We start from the raw sequence: 8,943 nt of genomic DNA, 5'->3' as shown, positions 1-8,943 counted from the left end.
AAGACGTTTTGTATTTGTCCACAACTTTTGATGCCATATAATGGTTTACTGAGCATGAAGCTAGCACGGCATTTGTAAGACAATCTTGTCTGAGATGCACAATCTGTATTTCTCTTTGTTTTACAATTAGTTTGACAGTAAATTGTATCTGGATATTAGTTCATTCATTCATTGGTTCATTCGTTGGTTCATTTGTTAATTCATTGGTTCATTCGTTGGTCCATTAATTGATTCATTCATCTTCGGACGTCTGAGAACGGCACCTCAAAATGAAAGGCAAAAAGAAAAGATATATATATATATATATCCCTACTGTCCAGAGGTGGAGGTGCTAGACCTCTGCTATGATAGCTCCCTACTCTAAGGTTGGGGGGAGCAGAGGACCATTTCCTGAGGCTACACTGATTGCTTCTATTGTCCTGACTGATAATGGTGTACGACTGGCCCGATTTCTCCATTTGCTCTGGTATCACCTCATCAACATAACTAAGCCTTTGTGGTAACACCTTCAGGAGTGTGTTGTAAGAATGATGCACATTAATCTACACCATCATGCCGATTTAGTGAAGGGTTTTGCTGTTTTATATGATGATTGATTTTTTACTCCCCTTTCAGACCATGTATTTTCTTTCGCTAAGATTTTAACTTCATTGACGTCAAATGAGTGGTTGCTAGCTTTTTGGTGCATATGTACTGCCGATTGAGGCCCACTATGATTATCCCTGCGATGTTGATAGTCTTTTTTTTAAAATATGTTTAGTCTCAGCAATGTATTGCTCTTTACAATCTTCATTTTTACAATGTATTGAATAAACTACATTACTTAGTTTTTTATTTGGCAGCCTATCTTGTGGATCCACTAATGTTTGCCTTAAAGTGTTTATCGGTTTGAAATAAATAGGAATTTCGCTGACAACGCCTATTGGATAAGAAGCGAAACGTCCAACAGCTTCAAAGAAGTACAGATGACGGCTGATGATACCTTTTCATCGATGGACCACTCCTGTACGACTGAGAGTTTACACAGACGAAAAAGAGGTCACGTTGATCTTCGTGTAGGACTCGGTCTGGCAACGTCCATCTGTGGTTCCTTCTAAAACTCGAATGCTCATTTGGATCAATGGTTTCCCCCGCCAGCATTTGGATGGAGTCATGGTCTCGCACCAGGTTTCTGCTTCAGGACAAGATAGATATACTGTGAGATTCATTTTCCATTCCAGCCGTGTTGTCTGGTTGGGAAGATGGGGTGGGAGGTGGGGGTAAGTGATTGTGTTCCTGGGGTAATGCTTGCAGATTTGGATTCTTCAGATGTCCCTATTGATGCACATCTGCTGCGGGTTTGGTTACAGTGCGTTCCCACAGGCCTCTGCACTTTCAGGATCAATCAAAAGTGGCGCGGCTGTAATGTGAGTTCGTGCACTCTGCCGTCACTCACCTGGAGGGTGTTTCACACTGCACGCAAGTCACCAGTGGAGCAGGCGTTGCACTTCTGATGAAAATGTACACTTCAGCTTCGGAAGTAAAATTTAACTCATTCACGACCAGACGTGCAAAAATGTGGGATTTTTGTCATTGTCAATCGAATTCCAAGACCCACCGAATATTGATTTTTAAGACTACATAAACAGTCAATGCAGAATAAGAAACGTTAGACTCTCTTCTTTCATCAGAAAAAAAAGTTAATTCCTAAATTATATGGGTCTGGAGTTATATGAGCTTGAAATGAGGGTGACTGTCCTAGATAAAATGCAATACATACATATTGGTTTATGTAGCACTTTAACAACAGCTGAAAGAAAGCGCTAACATGGAAAAAAGGGAAATGAAGGGAAATGCCCCATTTTGGAAAAGAAAAAATATTGTCAGAGGCCATGGCCAGCGCTTTATCGGCACCCAAGCATGAAAAAACAAAACCTGACCAAATTCGGAAAGGGCGCTCCATGTCATATTTTCAATTGTCGAATAAATTTGTGAATGGCAGTGAATGAGTTAAAGAATAATCTAAAAATGTCTCTATAAAAAATGGAGGTCAAATCAAGGTTTCAAATGTGCAACTGTTTCAGTACTGGTACTTGTTACGCAACTTAAAAAGCAGCCGAAGCCCAAAATTGACAACAGGAGTTTGAGGTGGGAATCCTTCCAAGGACATCCGTTTGTAGGCCTCTGTGTGACTCTTGCAGTGTCTCTGATGGAACCTGCTGATGACGCTCAAAAACTCAGAATCCACTTGCCTGCAAGCACATCTAGTCCGGAGGTGTCAAATCAGATGCTCTCACATTAAAATGACCACTTACTTTGGTATAAAAGTGAAACAAAAAGAATACAATATATACATGTCGCTGAATTCACATCTCTACCAAAGGAGTACCGCAAGGCTTATGTCAGAGAACCTTTTTATTTTCCATTTGCATCAACAGGCTGTGTGTGAATCTATAAAATGCATTTCATGGCTATCATGCAGAGGACGTTGTGATTTATTGCCGTTCATTCTTTCTCATTCAAGCATTTGAGTTTTTATAAGCTAACTTCTAATGTGGCCCGTTCTCGTCTGAGGACTTTGAAATTACCGGAAGTTACAAAGACAGAAAAGACAAAGCTCAAGGTCTTCTAAAACGCAAATACTCATTTTTTAACTCCCTCACATCAAAAGTCGTTTGACAGTCTGGAACTCTTTACAGCTTGGAACTGAAGCCCTCAGAACCAGTTACGCCCGATAGAGCCTTTTGATCCACGCTGAGTGACAAACAGCATGAGACCACTGAACAGTGCTTATGTGTTTATGATTTGTTACTTATGCTAAAAACGTTTATGGACTTTCTTACTCAAAACCACATATTCGCAAAAATATAGATTCAAACGTATCACGTATGTTGACTTTTTCATTTTTTTTTAATTCGTGTGCTGCTGGCTTCTTGGCCAGGTCACCCTTGGGATTGACACCTTGATCTCAATGGATATTATTTGGATCAATCAAGTTTATATAAAACTGGAAGAGTCACACAAAAGTTCAGTCAAGGTCATATCAGAATCAGAATCAGAATCAGAATACCTTTATTCGTCCCGCAATGGGGAAATTTGCAGTCCACAGCAGCAATTGAAGAGGGATGGGGTTGGGGTGGGAGTGAAAGGATAGAAAACAACATATTCTAAGCATAACAAAATAAAAATGTCAACTGTATACTGTGCAAATGTAGATGTGCAAAAACCGTTCTATAAACAAGACTGTACATAGTGCAGAATCAAGAGATGCATTAAGATATATTGCAACAACCCATATTTACAAGTGTCCAGTTTTTTTTTGTTTTTTTGTTTTTTGTTTTTTTTTTCACATGTGATCATTGGGAATTGTGAAGCCTGACAGCAGTCGGTAGGAACGAGCGGTGGTACCTCTCCTTCTTGCAGCGCGGGTGTAATAGTCTCTGGCTAAAGGAGCTACCCAGAGCTGTCAGGATGGGCAGGAGGGGGTGGGAGGGGCTGTCCGTCATAGCTTTTAGTTTAGCTAAAAGCTATGACGGATGTACCTTTATTCGTCTCGCAGTGGAGAAATTTCCATTTTACAGCAGCAAAGGAAGACGAAAGGAAAGAAAGAAGTAGTAAAACAAAATACAAGAGGGAGCTGCTGGAAACTCTCGGGGCGCCATCTTGAAGTCAAAAGAACAAAAAAAATAAATAAATAAATAAATAATATAACAACACAAAGACAGGGAGTGTAATTCATTCTTCCGCACTTGTTGTACCCTCTTTGTGACATGAAGCAGTTCTAGATGAAAGAGAGGATCAAAGCGTCCTTTTCAGCAGCGGATCAGGGACGTCATGGTGGAATGTGCATGTCTACTACAAACTGTAGCATCCATTGACAAAAAAGAGATTGCCTTACATCTCCTGTTCCACGTAAATCTGCTTCAATTCCAAGCCTCGCCAGTTCCACATACGCATGGAGATGCACAAACAAATATTAGCAAGTTGACACATGATTAGCTTTCGAGTGCTGCATCAAAAGATCTGGCAGGCGGAATAAGGCCCCTAGGCCTTGAGTTTAACACACACACTATAAGTGTTAACCTGTTATTGGGGAAAATGGCAGGTTCTTACAATCCATACTGTTTTTTTTTTCTTCATCACAACCGTGGCATTTTATTTAAAAACAAATCTGAGAAGAAAGTTGGATCTTAACTGTGTGTGCATGCGCGCATTGAGGATGAGCATTGTGTGTGTTGCGTGCTGCTCTGAATGTCAGCAGTCTTTGCTGCGGTCAAGTTGAAAACAGGGGGGTGGGGGGATCGGAGGAAGTGAGTCACTGAGGATGCAGGAAAGCAATCAAACACTAGACTTGCTGTACAACATGCTCTATACAGTATATGTTATAAAGCCACTTTTGCATGAGCAAACCTCCTATGTCACAGGTGTCAAAGTCAAGGCCCGAGGGTCAAATTTGGCCCGCCAGATCATTTTATTTGACCCGCTAAAGCTAATCAAGCATGTCAAGTTCCATGATGTTTGCTATCATCTGAACCAAAATTTCAAATTGTCATATGTAAACCACAATAACTTACATTATTCTTGACTTGATATTTGAAATTCATTAATCTGTTGTGTGTTCTGTATGTAAAATGTGTACATTCTAATGGCTTCCCCAAATTCAGAACAGCCCCCGAGAGGAAGCCGTAACTAACTACAATGTGGCCCGGGACAAAAAAATGAGTTTGACGTCCTTGCACTACGTGAACAAGTGCTTGATTATTGTCTTATTGTCATTTAAATTTAGAACATACACTTAGTTGAGATCCTTCTTTTTTCATGAAAGTGCTGTGCGCCAAAAGTAAAGCAAGCAATGTATGAAAGGCCGGGTGCAGCGCTCTTCTATTGACACTGATCGGCTGCGCACATTGTGCTGGAAGAGCCCAAATAGAAGAAGAAAAGTTAACTATGCCATGCATTATGGAAAAATTGTTAAATTATGGCATTATGGAACACGGTTAAAATCTGTCTTGTGCATTCCCAAAAAGCCACATTCCAAACAGCTTCCACGCTTCGACACAAAGTCTATTTTCACTTTTAGAAAGCCTCATTCATGCGTGAGAGTTTTCCGTCCATTTTAAAACGGCGCTCGCTGTTGTTGGGACCTCATCAAAGTGCCCACGTCGCTCAACTTTGGTTAAAGCATCTTGATTTTTGTAAACAAGTACGCAATGAGACAACCTGATCAAAAATCCCTATTTGTAAAAGGCCAACTTGAGCTTCCATACGTTTTGAACACGTCGTCATTTGGTTTGAGCGTGTAAGCCAAATGGCTTTCTCATCAATTAAAGATGGGAGTCACTACTTGAGATTCCACGAGGCCTGAAAACCACAAAGACAAGAGAAAAATCTTCTGCGTTTCTTTCCTCAATTCAAGGAGACTGCGGTGCAGGCTGGAAAATGAGTCCCACAAGCCTCACAAATGAAGCGGCTCCTCGCAAGAGAAACCGCCTCCTTTTTTACTTTCTAATCATACTTTTTTTTAGCTACTTTGAAGTAATAAACTTTTTTTTCAACTGGGTGTTTCCTCCCCTCCATCTTTCTCAAAAAGCAGTCATGACCAAAAAAAATCTCTCATCGCCTAATTTCAAATAGAGCTCCAATTTCCACTTTCCCACAATGGGAGGAATTGTTGGTATGCATTTAAACTGTGGCGTGAAAAAAGCTGCATTTCAGCTCAAAAAGTTCAACAAATTATCTATTCCCAATGAAAAGAGAGCTTGTGAGACCGTTCAGTAATTTGTTTTTCAATTGTCAAAATGACATAAAATACGGATAAAAAAACAGGAAAGTGAATTCCGAGATTTATTTCTTAGACGTTGTACACCTTTGAAAAGAACTATGAAAAAAATTACGCAAAAAAAAAAAAAATGACAACCTTGTGGTACTCCAAAATACCGACATGGCTACCGTGGCTACATCAGAGAAGCGGTCCCCAACCGTTTTTTTGGCCCATGGATCGTTTTAACGTCAGACAATATATTCAGGGAGCGGCCTTGAAGGTATGACGGGCAAACACAACAAAATAATCTGATACGACCTGGATGAAATTTTTGCTATTATCAAAAAATCAATACTAGCTAGCTTTCCATCTGTATTTAATAATGACATTCAGTGTCTTAGCTAACTAACTATCTATCTATCTAGCTAGCTATTAGCTATATGGCTATCTAGGTGGCTAGCTACCTAGCTAGCTATCCGTTGGCTAGCTACCTAGCTAGCTATCCGTTGGCTATTAGCTATCTACTAGCTGGCTAGCTACCTAGCTAGCTATCCGTTGGCTATCTATTAGCTATCTACTAGCTGGCTAGCTAGCTTTCTGTCTATTTGAATAACTTCCGGGTTGAGTGAACGCTGGAGCGTGTGGCTGCCGCTGCTCACCTACAGAAAACTGATCCTGTGACTGTAAAGTGACATTGAGAGTTTTGAAAGGCGCTTAAAAATGAAATATTATTAATATACAGAAATCATGACAAAGGGAACGTCATACCTGGCCGCAAGTATGACCTACTAGCTGGACCTTTCCTAAAATGTTTTTTTAACTACCGTATTTTCCCGAAATTAAGTATATCAAGTGTGAATCAAGTGTATCAAGAATGAAATACTATATGTATGTAACAGAGGATCCGATCATTTTTCAAAACAAAATGTTCAAAATCCAGAAAAAAAGGAAGTACAGTGAGACCTCAACTTACACACCCACCACGGCTGGCGGAGTGATCTTCGGCGGAAGCACACGACCGAACAGCACCAGAGGTTAAGTTACCAACAGTCCTTATGGAAGGTGACTCTCCTTCCATAAGCCATCAACGACCATCAAAAATGTAAATAAAACTTTATTTTACAGCACAGTTTATTTCTTTAATTACAGTCCTCATGTAATGCGCCTCTCTTTCCAAACAGCAATTCCCTTTGACCTTCGACCTCCAACGCCATTCCATCAAGCCATCAATGACCATCACAAATGTAAATAAAGTGACTTTATGATACAATGCAGTGTATTTCTTTCATTACAATACAATAGCACATTTATTATACATGGAATAAGGTATGTTGTGTGTAGTTTTAAGGCTTATTTAGTTGAAAAGTAAATTTTATGGAAACCCGGGAACGGATTATTCCCATTTTAATGGTTTCCTACGGCAATTTTTTTTTTGAGATACACACTTTTCGCCTTACACACTCTGTCTAGGAACCAATTAAGTTCGTAAGTTGAGGTCTCACTGTACTGAAATATATTTTTCTGCGTGACCCGTTACCAAATGATGCATGGACCGGTGTCGGTCCGCCGCACGGGGGTTTGGGACTGCTACTTTAGAGTACCCTCCTCGTTCCAGCAGCTATTCTCATAGGTCACCCCAATTGCTTTTCTCACATCATTACCAGGATTTAGTGACAACCACAAACCACGTTAAAAGTCATATGGCTTTAATGGGACGCCCTTGATACCGAACATAGTCAGCTTTCGCACGGAGCATGCTGGGGCTCGACCGACCGCTGATGAATTTTGGTGAGGGCCGACTCCAAAACTGATGCCAGACTCATAAAACAGAGGGCGAGTGTGACAGAAGCGCCGACTGCTATTCGAGAGGGCGTGCAGAGACGCAGGACGATGGCCAAAACATGTGGCCGTGTTTGCGTGCAAAGTCGTGGGCAATAGGCACTGACCTAGTCATGCATCAGCATGAACTTCTACAATATTGGAAACTCCGTCATCCAGTCCTTCAGACTTTGGCGATTGACTTCCAGGGGAGATTAAAACTCTCATAGAAACCCTTTCAGAAAGATTTCTTCACAGAAGAGCATGTCAAAATGCTGAAAATATTTTAAGCGAAGTCCCCAAGAGGCTTGACATATTCAATTGTGTTGGTAGCCTTGCCATCTATGTTGTTCTTTTCATTTGCCTTGTTGCTTGGCTACAGTACAGTTGTGTATGCCAGCGGTCGCCAACCTTTTTTGCCTCATGGACCCCTTTAATGTCAGACAATATTTTCAGGGGCCGACCTTTCAAGTGTCATGGATAAATACAATAAAATAATATACGATCTGCATTAAAAGTGGTGGTATTTTGTAAAAAATATATAATAAAGACAAATCATGACATGAGGAACATCTTGTGACCTACACTGTGGTCATTTAAAGGACAACCGGCACCATTTTTTTGTTTCCTAACTGACATCAGAAAAACGTTTTATAACATCTAAAATACCCAAAACACTGAGCTGATATTTTTAGTCAAATGCAAAACACTAATAAAAATGAGTTAAAGTGTCCCGAAACTACTTCAAAATGACCTTGGAGATGCCGAGTTTCCTTGCCTTGTTCGTGACGTCACGCCAGGATGTCTTGCCTTGCTCTAGAATTAAAACAATGGCTTCAGATTCGGAGAAGATGCCTTCTTGTGTTCTAATTTGAAACAGATTATTTTCTTACAGACAGTGTATTTTAGGTGTTTAATTACCTGACATGTTTTGGCGTATACTTTCGGCTTTATCAGTGTATCCTCTCCGGCAGCGCAGGTTGAATCTCGAGTGGTTTCGATAGCGTGCACGTTTCCTTGACAGCTTTTCTAGGAGGTGAAACTCATTGACGCATGTCTCTCCAAAACTTTTGCGTAATAGTTGTATTACGTTCATCCTGTCTACTTGATATCTAAGTAGATATCAAGTAGACAGGATTAACGTAATACAAATATGCTTTCTTGTTACTCATCCAGTTATGAATATGATTGAAATACAGGAAAGTCTCGTTATATCGATATCGGATATATCGATAGTCCCGGTTATATCGATACTATTTCTATGCACGCACGGAAAAAATTAAATGCAAACAGGGTCGGATATATCGATAGTCCCGGTTATATCGATATTTTTTCGGACTCCCTTGAATATCGATATAACGAGACTTTACTGTAGTACTGCAGAG

The sequence above is a fragment of the Hippocampus bargibanti genome, linkage group LG17 (genome assembly GCF_051943395.1).
Source record: "Hippocampus bargibanti isolate YZ-2025 linkage group LG17, ASM5194339v1, whole genome shotgun sequence".
NCBI classification, from domain to species: Eukaryota; Metazoa; Chordata; class Actinopteri; order Syngnathiformes; family Syngnathidae; genus Hippocampus; species Hippocampus bargibanti.
Note: the sequence above shows the minus strand (reverse complement) of the source record.